The sequence below is a fragment of the Heloderma suspectum genome, chromosome 11, assembly GCF_057233095.1.
Source record: "Heloderma suspectum isolate Gila_16-S chromosome 11, 16-S_ref, whole genome shotgun sequence".
Classification (NCBI taxonomy): Eukaryota; Metazoa; Chordata; class Lepidosauria; order Squamata; family Helodermatidae; genus Heloderma; species Heloderma suspectum.
The window spans coordinates 2,101,647-2,119,259 of NC_139468.1; positions in this window are offsets into that span (position 1 = coordinate 2,101,647).

Below are 17,613 nucleotides of genomic sequence, written 5' to 3' on the forward strand. Positions count from 1 at the left end.
GCTGTAGAATCCACTTTCTTTGTTCTTGACTCAAGTTCACTGCCATCATTCACAGTATCAGTAAAAAAAAAAAATAACTAAACAACTGTATACGTACTTAAGGGCCTCACTCCCCTCACTCTCTACACTTAACTGATTTAACTGTCACTCCCTGTCACTCCCTCTTCCCAACTGTCATTCTGACTCCACCCACACATCTTCTACTCACACATTCTCTCCCCCTCCCATCAACATTCTAAACAACAGTATACCTACTTTTGGGCCACCTGGTTTAGAGAGAGAATTCTTAAATTAGGACAACCCGGATTTGAATTTGTAACTAGGGTAACCCAGCTATGTGTCCTAAGAGAGGTAGGTGTAGCCATAGGTACTGTCATACCTTAAGCCTACCTAAGGCACCTTGGTGGTCCCATTAACGTTGGTGAGCCTGTCATCCTGATTCTACTTACTTCATTGGAAGCAAGCCGTGTGGGTTTTAACATGAAAGCAGATCTGAACTGCTGCCCACAAATTTTGCATTAAGCATTCAGAATGGTTAATCTGGAGGAAGCACTAAAATGTTTAGCAAGAGAGTACAATGAAAACCAGGTGATGACAATGTCAGAGGTTTGTTTATCTGACTTTTGTCTTGGCTGCGTTTTTGAATTGAAAGTATTTGTGCCAAGTTTGGGCTGCACACTGTACAACTGACCACCATTGCCCAGTAGCTTTGTGGAACGTTCTGTCAAAAATGGGAGCAGCTTCTCTTGGCCTGAACCCAAAACGTATCTGGAAAGCCCATGTGCGCGTGTGTGCGCCCGCCCGCCCGTGCATGTGCAAAGATTGGCGGCTGTGGGTGGTCCTTGCCAATACTCTATTAGTGTTATATGTAGAGAGTGTTACTTATCAAAACCTAACTGGAGGGGGCAGGAGGATGAAACCACTTCTCAACTAGTGTTAGCAAGGCTTTGGCATAGCCTTTCTGCTGTCTAAGCAAAGATGCAGTGGATGCCCACTGGGGACCTTCTGGGGGGCAGGGTGACAGGAGGGGTGTGCCATATTAGAGGTACTGTGTAGTGACGTTCATTGCACCCATGATTTTCCATTTTTCCAACTAATATTCTAAATCTCGTAGCTGCGAAGACATTTTGCTTGCCAGAGTATCACCACCCTGGGGTTGAGAGTTTGCTGGGAATTACGTTGGGCAAGGCTACCATAAGAACATTGCCCTGCTGGATTAAACCAAAAGGCCCAATCCTTTACATGGATCATAGAATCATAGAATAGTAGGGTTGGAAGGGGCCTACAAGGCCATCGAGTCCAACCCCCTGCTCAGTGCAAGAATCCGAGGCAGAGCATCCCTGACAGATGGCTGTCCAGCCTCGTCTTGAATGCCTCCAGTGTGGGAGAGCCCACCACTTCCCTAGGTAATTGGTTTCATTGTCGGTCAGGAAGTTTTTGACAATTCTGTGTCATCTGCAAATTTGATCAGCATTCCCTGCACCTCCTCCTCCAAGTCATTCATAAAAATGTTGAAGAGCACTGGGCCCAGGACTGAACCCTGTGGTACCCCACTCGTTACCTCTCCCCAGTTTGAGAAGGTCCCATTGATAAGCACTCTTTGAGTCCAATTCAGTAGCCAACTGTGGATCCACCGGATCGTTGTTTCATCTAGCCCACTTTGAGCTAGTTTGCTCATCAGGATATCATGGGGCACTTTGTCGAAAGCTTTGCTGAAGTCGAGGTATATGATGTCTACAGCATTCCCACGGTCTACAAGGGAGGTGACTTGATCAAAAAATGAGATCAGATTTGTCTGGCAGGACTTGTTTTTGACAAATCCATGTTGGCTTCGAGTAATCACGGCATTGTTTTCAAGGTGCTTCCAGATGGATTGCTGTATCATCTGCTCCAGAATTTCCCCAGGGATTGATGTCAGACTGACTGGTCTGTAGTTCCCAGGTTCCTCCTTTTTACCCATTTTGAAGATAGGGACAACGTTAGCCCTCCTCCATTCCACTGGCACTTCCCCCCATCCTCCATGATTTCTCAAAGAGAATAGACAGTGGTTCTGAGAGTTCTTCTGCCAGTTCCTTTATGACTCTAAGATGCAGTTCATCTGGCCCTGGAGATTTGAACTCATTCAAAGTAATGAGGTGTTCCTTGACCATATGCCTATCGATCTCAAGCTGCAATCCTGCCCCTTCAGCCTGTACTTCACCTTTGCCAGGGGGGGTCATAGACCCTCCTTTGAGAGAAGATTGAGCCAAAGTAGGAATTGAGCACTTCTGCCTTTTCTTTGTCTTCTGTTATCATTTTGCCATCCTTATTTAATAGCTGAACCACCATTTCTTTCCTCTGCCTTTTACTATGCACGTAGCTGAAGAAAGCCTTTTTGTTGTTTTTAGCATCCCTAGCTAACCTCAGCTCATTCTCAGCTTTAGCCTTCCTGACGCCATCCCTGCAATTCTGTGCTACCTGCCTGTACTCTTCCTTTGATACTTGGCCTTCTTTCCACTTCCTATATGTGTCCTTTTTTGTTTTCACGTCATCCCTAAGTATTTTGTGAAGCCACACTGGCTTCTTCTGTTGTCTTCCACCTCTTCTTCGTGTTGGAATGGTTTGTGATTGTGCCTTGAGAATTTCCTTTTTTAAAAGCTCCCACCCATCTTGGACTCCTTTTCTCGTTAGCGTCGCTTGCCATGGGACCTTACTGATCATTGTGCTGAGTTTATTAAAATCAGCTTTCCTAGAATCCACAGTACGTGTTTGACTACACTCGGCTTTTGCTTCCCTTAGAACCAAGAACTCATGTACAACATGGTCGCTTTCCCCCAGAGTTCCCGTAACTGCTACTTTATCCACTAAGTCATCTCTGTTGGTTAGGATCAAGTCAAGGATAGCCAATCCTCTAGTTCCTTCTTCTACTTTCTGTAGGAGGAAGTGATCCGCCACACAAGTCAGGAATTTCCTGGAGGGGCCATGTTTTGCAGAATTTGTCTCCCAACAAATATCGGGGAAATTGAAGTCCCCCATTACTACTACATCATGCTTCCTTAAAACATTGGCTATTTGCTTTTCAAAAGTTTCATCCTCGTCTTCTTCTTGATTGGGTGGCCGGTAGTAGACTCCGACCACCAGGTTCCTTTTATTCTTTGCCCCATTTATTTTGATCCAGATGCTTTCGCTGGGGCTACGAAGCTCCTCCTCCTGTATTTCTGTGCAGAGATACGTATTTTTCACAGATACTGCAACCCCGCCTCCCTTTCTGTTCCTCCTGTTCTTTTTGAACAAGTTATATCCTTCAATTGCTGCATTCCAGCCATGGGAGTCATCCCACCAAATCTCAGTTATACCTATCAAGTCATAATTTCCCTCTTGTATTAAGAGTTCAAGTTCATTCTGTTTGTTTCCCATACTCTGGGCATTAGTATATAGACATTGAAGACCATGTGCTTCATAGTCTGGCTTTCTTCCTACACGTGTCTGAAGACTATTATTGGGCGCTATTAGAGCTGTTCTCTCTGTTGCAGTGCATGAGCTGACGTCCATTGTTATCCCCAACTTTACATCTCCCTTTCCCGTGGATGCGCCCAATCTCGTCTGATCCGGAAGCTAAGCACGGCCAGCCCTGGTGAGTCTTTGGATGGGGGACCGCCTGGGAACCAGGCTTCATGCACTGAGCAGCGGTTGGACTCGATGGCCTTGTAGGCCCCTTCCAGCCCTGAGTCTATGTCTATGTCTCTCCTCCAGCATTCTGTTCTCATAGTAGCCAACCAGCTGCTTGTGGGAAGCCCACATGCAGGACATGAGTACAACAGCACCCTCCCACCCATGTTCCCCAGCAAGTGGAGTGGTATTGAGAGGTATGCTGCTTTTGATTCTAGAGGTGTAAGACATCGCTACTCACCGCACAGAAAATCAGGGCCACTATGTAGGCTATGAAAGGGGTCCTTGGACTGCACCCCAGGAATCTTCCTTTCCCTTCTTTTGGCTTTGTTCCTTGAAAGTTGTATTAACGAAAAAGATGCTGATATGTGTTGCCTTTTGTGATCATCCCTCTTAGCCTACCCTCTCCTTTCTCCTTTCTCCCTGTTCTCCAGATGTAATTTTAAATCACAAGCTCCTTGGGTGCTTTTGAAGACTGGTGACACGTAATCCTTTTAGTGCTTAGTAGAAGGGTTAAAAGTGTAGTTTTCCCATAGATTGTGCTGTTGGTTGCAAAGAGAGTTGACACAATTCCTGCAGGGTTGTGTTTTGTCTCTTCCAGTTTTTTTCTTCTGTTGCAGTATATGTTCATGCTTGTCTTTTGGGGTATTTACGGCAAGTCTTCTGACATCTGCCCACATGTTTTTTCCTCAAATATTTATCTGTAGCATCTGAAAGAGCTGTGCTTGTTTGAATTAATCAGACCACCAAGATGGGGATCACTTCCTCAGTGTTTCCATTCCTTGCGCAGCTGGCTAGAGGGCTTCCTCAGGGCAGCCAGTTTATGCACTCGCTGCCGTGTCCTTCCCTTCCTTTCACTGTTTGCTTTTCAACAGCAAGAAGTTATCAGCATGGCATTCCAGGGACAGAGACTTCAGTACATCTTGGAAAAGGAACGAAGACACCACAAGATCCCCTATTTTTGCAATTTCACTGTAACATCTCTCTTCAGTTGGGGGCTCTCAGCAGACCAAAAGGTTATATGGGCCTGCCCAGTTTTTCAGATCTTTGGGAGAGGCCCTTCCTCTGATGGCCCACCGCCATCAGAGGCCTGTTTGCTGGGGATGCGAGAGAGGGCCTTCTCGGTGGCTGCTTGCAAGGAACTCCCTGCCAAGGGAGGCCTGGTTGGCCTCCTTCCTGTTCTCCTTCCATCAGCAGGCAGAGACGTTTCTATTCGGGCAGGACTTTAATATCTAAGATGGTCTCTGGTGCTAATTTGGAGCGCAGTCTTCTGGACAGCTGTGGCAAGCGGAGCCACCCTGAAATGGGTGAATCCTTCCACCCTCATCCTATCCAGTTCAAAAGAGCCTGGAGGAGTTCTTAAGCTTGTTTGCGTTCGCTCTTCAAGTGCTCTCTTTAGGGTGAACCTAAAGCAGCTCCACCAATACTTGGCTCAACCCTCTTATTTAACCCCCCCCCCTTTACATCCATGGTATGCCCGCCGGCCCCCACCCCTGCGACTCATCTGTGTGGAGTGCTTGTCCTTCCAGCCTCTGTTCTAGCTGCAGAGTAACAGCGCCCAGTAGCTGGTTGTGCAGTGTACCTTTGTGGAATCTTGTGGCACAAGTTTCCATTCAGCAATGTCCCCCTCTCCCCCTGCCTCTCTTTTACCTCATAATCGCTAGAGTAAGGTTATACACACACACATACACAGTGCATGCACACACTTGTTTTAAGCAACAAGATTTGTGCCATTGGCAAGGATTCCTCGTACTTTGGCCAATTTTATTGTTTATAACCATCATTGTGCAGCATGTAGAATCAGCAAATTGTCCAAAAGTATAGGTGACCCTGAGGAATAATTACTTATGGTCTGAAGCACACGCATGCATGCATGCGTGCGCACACACACAAGAGTCCACGGGACCATGGAGCGTCTACAATGATTCCCTTCATCTTGGAAACCGGTGCACGCTCTGTGAAGAGAAGCTGTGACGTCTGCAAGGAGTGTCTTTGGCAGTGGGAGGAGAAATGGGTATGCTCGAGTACGGATTAAGGTTCTTAGAGGAGCTTGGACTACTCACCTTACTATTCACATTGTTATCCACCATTTTTTACATCAGCTAAATTGGCAGTGGCAGAGGGGGAGGAAATCCCAAGGGGGACTAGTGGGTGCCCTGGGGGGCAGGGGGCTGGCTGGTGCCAGTGCACCCACAGACGCCAGGTTACATTCCATGACCTAACATAATACTACTTTTGCATAACTTGGACTTTTCAGCTACACAAATGTTGGGTATTGTAGAGTTGGAAAAGGTGCAAAAAATGGCAACTAAAATGATCCAGAGGCTGGAACAACTCCACTCATGTCCTGCTTGTGGGTTTCCTGTGGGCAGCTGGCTGGCCACTGTGGGAACAGAATGCCTGGCCTGGATAGGCCTTTGGTCTGACTCAGCATGGCTCTCCTTATGTTCTTACCACTCCAGTGTCAAAGGTGGAATCAGAGTTGGCAGTCCCATGGTTCTTGCACATGATCTTGGCCATACCATGTGGTTTCTGTCCTTCCTGTTACATCACCAAACGTTTGTGGGATGAAGCACCCTTGCTGCTTTTGTCAGGCCTGGGTAGGGCCCCAGTTCCACTGCAGTCTGTGATGCTTCTCTCTAAGCAGATGTGTCTGGCACGGAGGTGGCTGTGACGGTTCGAAAGCAGCACAGATGCAGAGACAGCTCCGTGTGAAATGTTCTGTAACTGGCTCTTTCTGCAGCAGCCAGCCAGAAAACACTGCTGAGCCCTGGAACTGTGAAAGTTTAGCCTTTTTCTCTGAGGTGCTTTTTCAAGGCATGAATCGGGAGAGGAAAATACTGGCCAGAGAGACTTACATGGGGTCCAGAGTGGGGAGGCATCTCCTGACAGGAAGCAGAAGGCAGCAGAAATAATCGCACACCCCTGGCAACGGCTGGCTGCCTCCGTCAAAGGCCTGCCGAAGGGTGCAGTCCATGCCCATCTGGCAACCTCTGAGGACCACTGAGTTCTTGAAGATGAAAAACAGTCTGGAATTGTTGGCCTCTCCAAGGTGGGTGTGTTGAAATGGCTGGGAAAGAGATGTGAGCACCACCAATGGTGTTGAGAACATCCTGCCAGGTGCTTTTAGCTAGCTGTGAGGAGGGTTTGAGGGTGCCAAAAAGAAGCCACCAAATTAAAAAGAAATTGCTGCCAGAACGCATAAGACTTGTGAAGTCTGCTGGACAGAAAATGGTCTCCATACCTCTCTCACAGGGAGCACAGCCCATGGGCTGGATGTGCCCCCAAGGCCTTAACTGCAGCCCCTGGCCATCCCCACCCTGCTGCCAAATGCCCACCACCCATTTTTCCATACAACAGTCTCTTTCCCTGCTGCAAGAAAGGAGGACAGAGCTGTCTGCATTAGGATCGGTGAGGGAGTGGGCTGAGAAGGCTCTCCACTCCCTCCTGCTGCAGATGGCTCTTTCCCCATCATTGTATCAGGACTGTCTGTGTGTGGGAGGAGGGGTGTGCGTGCGTACAGCCTGCGACACCTGAGCAAGCATGACATGTAGCCCTGGGGACCAAAAAGGTTGTGCACCCCTGCTCTGCCAGCAGTGGGCTCCCCAGATTCTTCAGGAAGCCACACCTGTTTGCCCAAAGCTCTGCCCCTTGACCCCAGATGAGAAGGGGCCGCCGGCAGGTGCCTGGAGAGTAGGGAAGGGCATGCTGAATGTGCTTAGGAACATTTCTCTCTTTAGCCAATGAATGTGGAAGGGCAGACAAGGAACTTGGATTTTTAGCGCTTTTCTAACAGCAGCAACAAGACCAGTCTCGTGGCGGCCAAAGGAGACTTGCTGGATGTGACAAGGTAGAGCGGGATAGGGGAAGGTCGAGCCGTTCCGCATGGAGAGAGAGACTAGGACAAAGAGTTCTGGGGGGGAATTTATTTTCCCAACGATAATGTATTGTTCCTTGATGTGATGCAAAGTATTTTGGGGTGGCTTGGTCTTGAGTGGCAATTTAGACCCATTGACTGTACACAAGACCTGCTCCTGATTGAGATGGAAACTGGTAGTACCAACTGATTTGTTGATATGGATCCACATAGCTGCCTGCAATTTTGGACTCCCCTTGGGGGCATGGCAGTGGGGACTGTCATGAGGAGCGCCTGCAGTTCAGAGTCCACCACCACACTACTGGCTTGGCTGTGTCAGCAGCGCCCTTGAAACCAACGGGGCAGTTGTCTGTGTCGTTCTAGAGTTCTGATCCTAGCAACAGGGAGTCCAAACGGAGGCTTGGAGCAGAGGGCTCTCTGTGGACTTCAGTCTCCACTGCTGCTCTGTGGGGAATGAGCATGACCCTTCCCTGAGCCACTGCATGAAACACAACACCAGGTGTAACAGGGTTGAGCTACTGGGAAGATGGAGCTCAGCATTGCCAACACTACAGAGTCAGGTAGCCGTTGCAGTTTTTTTCAAGTGTGCAGTTGAATTTTATGAGACGTCCCTGAGCTGCCAAAGCGACGCATCAGGCTCGAGCTAAGGGTGGGCCTTCAGGCAATGGTATTTGGGAGATCCCTGGGTACCCCTGGAGGGATGGGCCCAGGCAGCCCCACAGCTGGCTCAAAACTGGTTGGCTTCTGGAGCCTGCAGTCTTTGCCGTGTGAGCCCACTTGGTCCTTGACCATCCCTTCCCCACCTGGAAATGTTACCCATGAAGAGATGGTGCTCTTTACAAAGGCCCCTGAATGTCCTTGACCTCTGAAGGACACCAGCCTTAGGAGATCTGGCCAATGTGGTGAAACCTTGAAGAGCAGGCCGACTCATCTTCACCGAATGACAAGTTAGGTCAAAAATGCTTCTTGCACTTGAGCCCTTCGGGCAAGAAGTCATCTTGAGGGGGATCCATGTTTTGACAGATCTGACCTTTAGATATGCCTGAGCATCCCCAGGTTTGCACATCAAGAAAATGGTTCTAGTCCTCATGCCGGGGCCAATGTGACATAGGGCTTGCCTGCTCACTTGACCCTCAAACCCCTGCTTGCATAGGGGTGTACAGGAGCGCCCTTGGGACCTGCTGCATTTGTTTTTGGGGGAGGCTCGCTTACACTCTCTGAATGAGGCTCAGGACTTGGGGCCTCCATGTGCTGCTGGAGATGGTCATATATTTCTGCCAATGTTGTGCAAGGAGAAGGCCGGTGCGTGTGATTTCCAGCATTTCTCTTGGGCAAACTGTTCTCAGGGAACAACTGGCCAGGAAGCTTGCACGAATTGTGTGTGTGTGTAAAATACAAAGAGGGCCAGGGCTGGGCAACCCCATATGATACATGTATTTAGTGGTGTTCTCAGATCCTCTTTACTACTTTCCTTTTGTCGTTAAATTGACTTCTATTTACAGTTTCAAAAAGCTGCCCATGATATGAGACCAGGAGTTTAACGTAACATATAGTTTGGCCTTGAGTTTGGCTGACATGGAAAATCAAGGCTGATTGTAGCGCACAACATGATACGCTGATTCACACGGTCAGAAAGTGAACATGCACATGCATCTCTTGGGTCATTTCTTTGGGTGGAAGGGGGAAGTCAGGCAGACATCCGAGGGTTTCAAATGAGTATGTGATCTACTACACAAAGTCATCTCCAAAACGGCATATATTATGCCCTGACTCTCATCCCTTCTGGGACTGCCAGATCTTGTCAGCCTCTCCATTTATCAATTGCAACATTAATTACACCTTTGTTTGCTGTTTTCCCTGAGAAAGCTTTTGCACATTTCTCAGAGCAACAGGCCCCCCCTGCCCCCCTCTGTTTTGTTGCAGCAGGTTTGATAAATATCAGAATGTTTAGCCGCTCCCCAAAGCTGCTTTGATTTTTGGCCTTCAACCATCTCCCTTCCTGGCAGAGTCTTTGGTCTCCCACTTACATCACCGAAGACGCAATGATGAAAGACTGAAATCTCCATCAAAGGCGTAAGGAAATAATAATCCACTGTGGCCCTAATTCTTCTCTGCAAACATCTCAGTCTGACCAGAACTGGCGTTACATTTTTACTTATTTTTCTGGCCTGAAATGCCTTCCCTAATTAGGGGAGTAGGAATGGGTTCCTTCCTTAGCTGCTTTGCCTTCTGGGGTGGGGGTGGGGGGACGTCTCTCCATCCCGGCAGTGTGAAGATCCCTCAGGTTCCACGAGCTTTGCCTCTGAATTGCTTCTGCAATCCCTGTTTGGTCTTCAACAGGATGGAAGTGCTTTGCAGTCCACCAGAGCTGGAGCCCAGTTCCCTATACATGGAGGCAGGCAGGAAACATGACTAAGGATCTCCACACGCGTGCGCCCCCCCCCCCACACACACCGTCTTTGAAGTTCCTTCTGTGACTGATCACATTTGTTCTGTCAGTCACTGAACTTCTGGTTTCTTTTGATGTCGTGGTCCCCACTCTGAATAGTGAGAAGTTCCTAGGGCAGCATGTTCCAGTTTGCAACATAATCCTGTCTTCTCATAAGTAAATCTCACCGAGTTCAATGGGACTTACTCCCAGGTAAAGGTATATAGGAATGCAGATTTGGGAGCCTTTGCCTGCAAGGGGGCCAAGAGATGTCGCTGCCTGACATGAAGAACAAGATGCTGACGCTGCCCCGCCCCCCAGTCCATCCACGAGCGCCGATGGGGCTGGCTGATGACCCGTCTTCAACGCTGACGACAGGACAGAGTCCTCCGTTGCTCCTGAGGGGGCAGGCGACCCGAGAGGGGCACAACGCAGGCCTCATGGCATACAGGCCTCTCCTCCAACGTTGGAAGCAGCCTTATCCTGAGCCAGGCGCCTCTTGGTCCGTCCAGCCCACACTGTCCACGCTGACTGGCAGCCAGGGCTCTCCAGGGCTTCAGGCAGGATCCCTTCCTAGCCATGCCTAGAGATGCTGCCAGGGACTGAACCAGGGACCCTCTGCATGCAGAGTAGGGGCTGCACCACAGAGTGACACCGTGATGCTGCCTCCCGACTGCCGCTGCCTGTGGCAACTGCCTCACTCGTGCAGCTGTGAAGGCCTGGAAAAAACAACTGGGAAATTCAGGAGAAAAACGCTCTTTCCCATTTTTTCCCGGGGACCGATTTTGTTTTTTTCTGAAAAACTGAACAGCGTTGGATTCTGAAATATATATTGTTACCCAGCCCTTACTCCCTGCAAAATTATTTCTAGAAAGTATGTAATAAGAACAGTTATAGATAGACCTGTGATGTAAAATACTGGGAAATAATGAAGCCACGGGGGGAAATGTTTTTTAAATCCTCTCTGTAAGACTCACAGCACAGTTAGTTATTTCACTCCTTATTAAAATTATTGATCTAAAGTATATTTTACTGATAGACATTTATGCTCAGTTCCAAACACTTGAGTAGAGTCACCATTGTGCATTCTTGACAGTTTGGGGTTTGTTCTATGGAGTCCTGTGTTTCTGATGCTGTGGCAGTCATTTAATGTAATTCTAATCTATTCAGAAAATAATTACAAATTTACTGAGTTTACTTTTAAAAGTTTTAAACTACAATTATAATTTTATGAGCAAACTAAGTTATACATAAAATTACTTTAGGAACAGAAAGGCTGCTGTATGTTCCTAAAGCAGCCCGCCCCAACCTGGTGCCCTCTGGATGTTTTGGACTACAGTGCCCAGCATTCCTGACCACTAGCCATTCTGCCTGAGGCTGATGGGAGCTGAAGCCAAAATATCTGGAGGGCACCAGATTGGAGAAATCTGTCATAAAGCAACAAAGTGACTTTAGATCTGTAACGAGCGCTAAAAAATAAGTATTGCTTATTTTTCCATTTTTTCCAAAATTTCTGTTTTTTTCTGAAACCGCCCAGAAAAAGATGTTTCTTTTTCCATGGCCTCAGAATTTCTGAAGATTTAACATCTCTACTTACTTTGCCTAATGGTGAGGCCGGCCCTGTTTTTTTGATGAGAGAGCACTGGAAATATCCAAGCAGAGCCTATTGGAAATGAGCTAATAAAAAACTTGCCTAAATATAATTTATGTCAACGTTCCGCTTTTTCCTCCTTGATGGATGTTTTTCTTATAAGAACAAAATAAGGGAAGAAGCGTCGGTGACACATGGGGGCTCACAAATGAAAGATGATTGTGACTTGCATGATCGTGGTGTGGTTAATTGGGGAAATTGGGCAGATTTCCCCAATTCATCTCACTGGCGCAGCTGGCCATGTCCTCCCGACCCAGGTAGCCTGGCTTGCTTGAGGGGGCAGCAAATACGCCACTGTGGCTTATGTCCGCAGCTGCCATTGTTGTCTGGACCCCCCATAAAACCCTGTGAATGGGCCAGGCGATTGCAGGATGAAAGCCCCTTCTGGAAGCCCCCTGTGTACGTGGCTGTGGATGTGCAGCCTGCAGCCTCTCTTTGAAATGTTGCATTCTAGATTCAAAGGGTGGGCCTGAAAGATTTCAAATATTTGCGACACTTTCGCCAGCTCCACCCTAGGGCTTAGGGGACAGACGGGAATGCTCTTCCGTTCAGTCGGGTTGGACTTCAGCAGTGACAACAGGCAGAGCAGGGGAGAGCTTGATGGCCACGGACCAGACCTGCGCAGGCTGGGGCTGGTGTGTGCAACCCTAGCCCCTGGCCCAGGCCCCCCCAAACCCAGAGCTGGCCTTGCCCTGGCTCCAGCCAGGCTCCCCACATCAGTTGTATCTGCCTCAAAGACACGTCCGGCTTCTTCCAGCCCCCTCGCGCGCCCTTTGGGCCCGTGACAGACACTTCCGCGTCATCACAGTGGAGTTCGGCACCAGAGCCCCAAACAAAGGAGCAGTTCACAGGAGCCCAACCCTGCTCGCGCTCTCCAGCTATTTCACAGAGCATTAACTTCACATAATTGTAGCATTTTAGTCACTGTGGAAAACAGTAGGCCCTTATCCAGCTCCACGGTGGCCTTGCAGCTAAACTAAACATATGCTTTCTTTAGTCCTCCTTTTACTTGCTAGACAGAAATACTGGTTTTCTCACAAGATAACATTGGTGTTTGGCAGAAATATGCTAGCAAAAACAAACCAACTCTTGAAAAGTTCCCAGATATATTTTTAGAAACGAACATGGGTGCTTACTGTTACCCAACTCCAGCATCACAGTGCACAGCATTTCAAGGAGAAAAAAGAAAAACGACACCTTGGCAACACCTCCCAGAGCGAGCCTCGCAACGTGTGCGAGCATATTATTTGGGGAGCAGCCACCAGACAACGGGCTTTCTGGGCACACCGGTTGGAAGCCAGTTCCGCCCCAGTCAACGGGGCTGGCTCTCAAGGCATGTGATGAGTGGGGAGGTGCTGGCAAGTGTGGGCATAACTACCCCACAGCCTCCTGCCCCCAGTCTGTCACGTTAAGCTCCAGACCAGAGGCAGAATAAGCAGTGGCCGGGGATGCTGACTTCGTTCAAACCAGGGGCCAAGAAGCCTTCAAACCACTGTTCTGTCTAGATTGTCACGATCAGAGGTGGTCTGATGTCAATCTTGCACACTCTGCTTTATTGTTTCCCCAAATCCCAACATTCCACCACTGTGCTTGTGAACTGAAAGGCAAGAGGAGGCATTCGCAGGATCGCTGAACATTAAAGCATCACTGATTCGGAATGTGCAAGAGGCAGGCCTTGCTGGAGTTAGGCCAACTTCCACCTAGTCCATTCTTTGTAAGAATCCTGGTAAGCTACGGGCCCAAGGTGGGCACCAGAAATGTATTTATTTATTTAAAATATTTCTTGGCTGCCTTTCAAGGCAGAAACCCTCCCAAGGTGGCTTACAGCAATAAAATACATAAAAACAGTTAAAATGTTAAAAGTGATAAAAACATAAAACCAATAAAAGCCAACAGTAAAACCAACAATGATGTTAACAGCACCAACAGCCCCAGTAGCAGTCATATCAATAGAAGGCCAAGGTAAAATAATATGTTTTCAAGGCCTACTTAAAAGTCTGCAGTGATGGAGCATGGCAGACCTCCAACGGCAGCTTGTTCCAAAGATGTGGGGCCACTGCAGAGAAGGCCCTCTCACGTGTGTTCATACACCTGACTGCTCTCACAGGTGGGCAAATGAGAAGGGCCTCTCTTTCTGATCTTAAAGCGTGGGCAGGCTGATATGGGTGTAGGCACTCCTTCAAGTAGAATAATAGAATCATAGAATAGTAGGGTTGGAAGGCACCTGCAAGGCCATCGAGTCCAACCCCCTGCTCAATGCAGGAATCCTAGTCAGAGCGTCCCTGACAGATGGCTGTCCAGCCTCGTCTTGAAGGCCTCCAGTGTGGGAGAGCCCACCACCTCCCTAGGTCATGGGTTCCATTGTCGTATTGCTCTTACAGTCAGGACGTTTTTCCTGATGTTCAGCCGGAATCTGGCTTCCTGTCACTTGAGCCCATTATTCCGTGTCCTGCACTCTGGGATGATCAAGAAGAGATCCTGGCCTTCTTCTTTGTGACAACCTTTCAAATACTTGAAGAGTGCTATCATATCTCCCCTCAGTCTTCTCTTCTCACGGCTAAACATGCCCAGTTCCTTCAGTCTCTCTTCATAGGGCTTTGTTTCCAGTCCCCTGATCATCTTTGTTGCCCTCCTCTGAACCCTCTCCAGCTTGTCTGCATCCTTCTTAAAGTGTGGTGCCCAGAACTGGACACAGTACTCCAGATGAGGCCTAACCAGCGCTGAGTAGAGGGGAACTAGTACTTCCCGGGATTTGGAAGCGATGCTTCTATGAATGCAGCCCAAAAGAGCATTTGCCTTTTTTGCAGCCACATCACATTGTTGGCTCATATTCAGCTGGTGATCGACAACAATTCCAAGATCCTTCTCGCTTGTAGTGTTGTTGAGCCAAGTATCCCTCATCTTGCAACTGTGCCTTTGGTTTCTTTTTCCTAGGTGCAGAACTTGGCATCCCTGTTAAATGTCATTCTGTTGTTTTCTGCCCAGCGCTCCAGTCTATCCAGATCACTTTGAATTTTGTTTCTGCCTTCCAAAGTATTAGCTATCCCGCCCAATTTTGTGTCGACTGCAAATTTGATCAGCATTACCTGCACCTCCTCCTCCAAGTCATTCATAAAATGTGGAAGAGCACTGGGCCCAGGACTGAGCCCTGCAGTACCCCGCTCATTGCCTCTCCCCAGTTTGAGAAGAGTGCATCGAGAAGCACTCTTTGAGTCCGATTCAGTAGCCAACTGTGGACCCACCGGATCATTGTTTCACCTAGCCCACTTTGAGCTAGTTTGCTCATCAGGATATTATGGGGCACTTTGTCGAAAGCTTTGCTGAAGTCGAGGTATATGATGTACACAGCATTCCCACAGTCCACAAGGGAGGTTACCTGATCCAAAAATGAGATCAGATTCGTCTGGCAGGACTTGTTTTTGACAAATCCATGTTGGCTTCGAGTAATCACGGCATTGTTGTCAAGGTGCTTCCAGATGGATTGCTTTATCATCTGCTCCAGAATTTTCCCAGGGATTGGTGTCAGACTGACTGGTCTGTAGTTCCCAGGTTCCTCCTTTTTACCCTTTTTGAAGATAGGGACAACGTTAGCCCTCCTCCAGTCATCTGGCACTTCCCCCGTCCTCCATGATTTCTCAAAGAGAATAGACAGCGGTTCTGAGAGTTCTTCTGCCAGTTCCTTTAAGACTCTAGGATGCAGTTCATCTGGCCCTGGAGATTGGAACTCATTCAAAGTAATTGGGTAACTTTGTCCCAAACCATTTAAAGCTTTACATTCAAAACCAGCCCTCTGAATTGGGCTCGGAAACGCACTGGTAACCAGTGCAGCTGGCGCAGTATAGGTGTTATGTGATCGAACTGCCTCGCCCCCACCAGTACTCGGGCGGCCACTTTCTGCACAAGCTGGAGTTTCTGGACTGTATTCAAAGGCAGCCCCATGCATAGCGCATTACAGTAGTCCAGCCTGGACGTGACTAGTGTGTGGATAACTGAGGCAAGGTCCGTCCCCCCCAGATAGGGCTGCTGTTGGCGTACCAGTCTAAGCTGGTAAAAGGCACTCAGGGCTGACCAGGGGCAGCTAAAGCAGCCATCTCTCTGCAGTCTCCCTGATGCAATCATGTATCGAAAGGCTTCAGCATGGCGCTTTCAGGCCCACTCAGAGATTCTCTGCTGTCTGCACACCTCTGCACTTGGAAGAGCTACTTGGCTGAACCAACCAAGGTTTGTGTTGATTGTTTATTTATTTAAAATAATTCTTGGCCACCTTTCAGTGCAGAAGGCGGCTTACAACAATAAAATACATAAAACAATTAAAATATAAAAAAAACCATTAAAATATAAAAACAATAAAAGACAACAATAAAACCAACAGTACTGTTAACAGCAGCAACAGCAACACTAGCTGTCATATCAATAGAAGGCCAAGGTAAAATAATATGTTTTCAAGGCCTTCTTAAAAGCCTGCAATGACAGAGCATGGCGGACCTCCAATGGCAGCTTGTTCTAAAGGTGTGGGCCCACTGCAGAGAAGGCCCTGTCACATGTGGTCACCCACCTGACTGCTCCCATGGGTGGGCAAATGAGAAGGGCCTCTCTTTCTGATCTTCAAGTGCAGGCAGGCTGATAAGGGGGTAGGCGGTCCTTCAAGTAACTTGGTCCCAAACCATTTAAGGCTTTAAAGGTCAAAACCAGCACTCTGAATTGGGCTCCGAAACACACTGGTAACAATGCAGCTGGTGCAGTATAGGCATTATGTGATCGAATCGCCTCGCCCCCACCAATATGCAGGAGGCCACATTCAGCACAAGCTGGAGTTTCTGAACTGTCTTCAAAGGCAGCCCCATGCATAGCGCATTACAGTAGTCCAGCCTGGACGTGACTAGTGCGTGGATAACTAAGGCAAGGTCCGTCCCCTCCAGATAGGGCCGCGGTTGGCGTACCAGCCTAAGCTGGTAAAAAGCGCTCCGGGACACTGCAGCCACCTGGGCTTCCCCGGTTAGCGCAGAGTCCAGGGGACTCCCACACAGCGCACTTGGTCTTCCAGGGGGACAGCAACCCCATCTAAGACCAGTTGTAAACCTCCACCCAGAGTAGTCGGTTCCCCAAGCCACAGTGCCGCCCCCTTGTCTGGATTAAGCTTCAGCTTGTTCACCCTCACCCATCCCCAAACAGCCTCCAGACACTGGGTCAAGAGGTCCACGGCCTCCCTGGGATGTGCAGATGGAAACGAGAGGCAGAGCTGCGTATCACCCGCCTACTCATGACACTTCAGCCCATACCTCCTGCTGGCTTCCTCCAGTGGTTTCATGTAGAAGTTGAAAGGCCTGGGGGACAAGATAGAACCTTGCGGCACCCCACAGGCTAATGGCCATGGGGTGGAACCGAAGTCCCTCAGCACCACCTTCTGAGACCGCTCCTCCAGAAAGGACCAGAGCCACTTTAAAACTGCCTCCCAAGCCCAATCCAGATAAACAATCCAGGAGGATACCATGGCCGATGGTATTGAAAGCCACTGAGAGGTCCTGAAGAACCAACAGGGCCGCACTCCCCCCGTCTATTCCCTGGCGCAAGTCCAGGGCGACCAAGGCTGTTTCCATCCCATAACCAGGCCTGAAACCTGACTGGAATGGATCTAGTTTCATCCAAAAGTGGGTCAATGGTCTGCTGGGGGGCACCACCAGCCTTCTATCCACCCCTCTTATCTAGATAATATGCTTGGCTGGTGAGAAGCTCTGCTTGCTGTGGATATTCACTTCAAAACTGAGAATACAGGCAAGATGCAAACTAGTTTTTGGACCTTAATTTCCACACAGGCACAACTGAATACCATACGGATTATATCTGGAAACACCTGCCCTATATTAAACATAGGTTAGATGTGTGCAATGTTTAAATGTTTTATGTTAAGTCTGATTTTAATGTATTTGATTTGGAAACAGGACAAAAATCGGTTTTCCCGCCAGATGGCGCCATTGCATAACATCAGGATCGCATCACCCTGATTAGGAT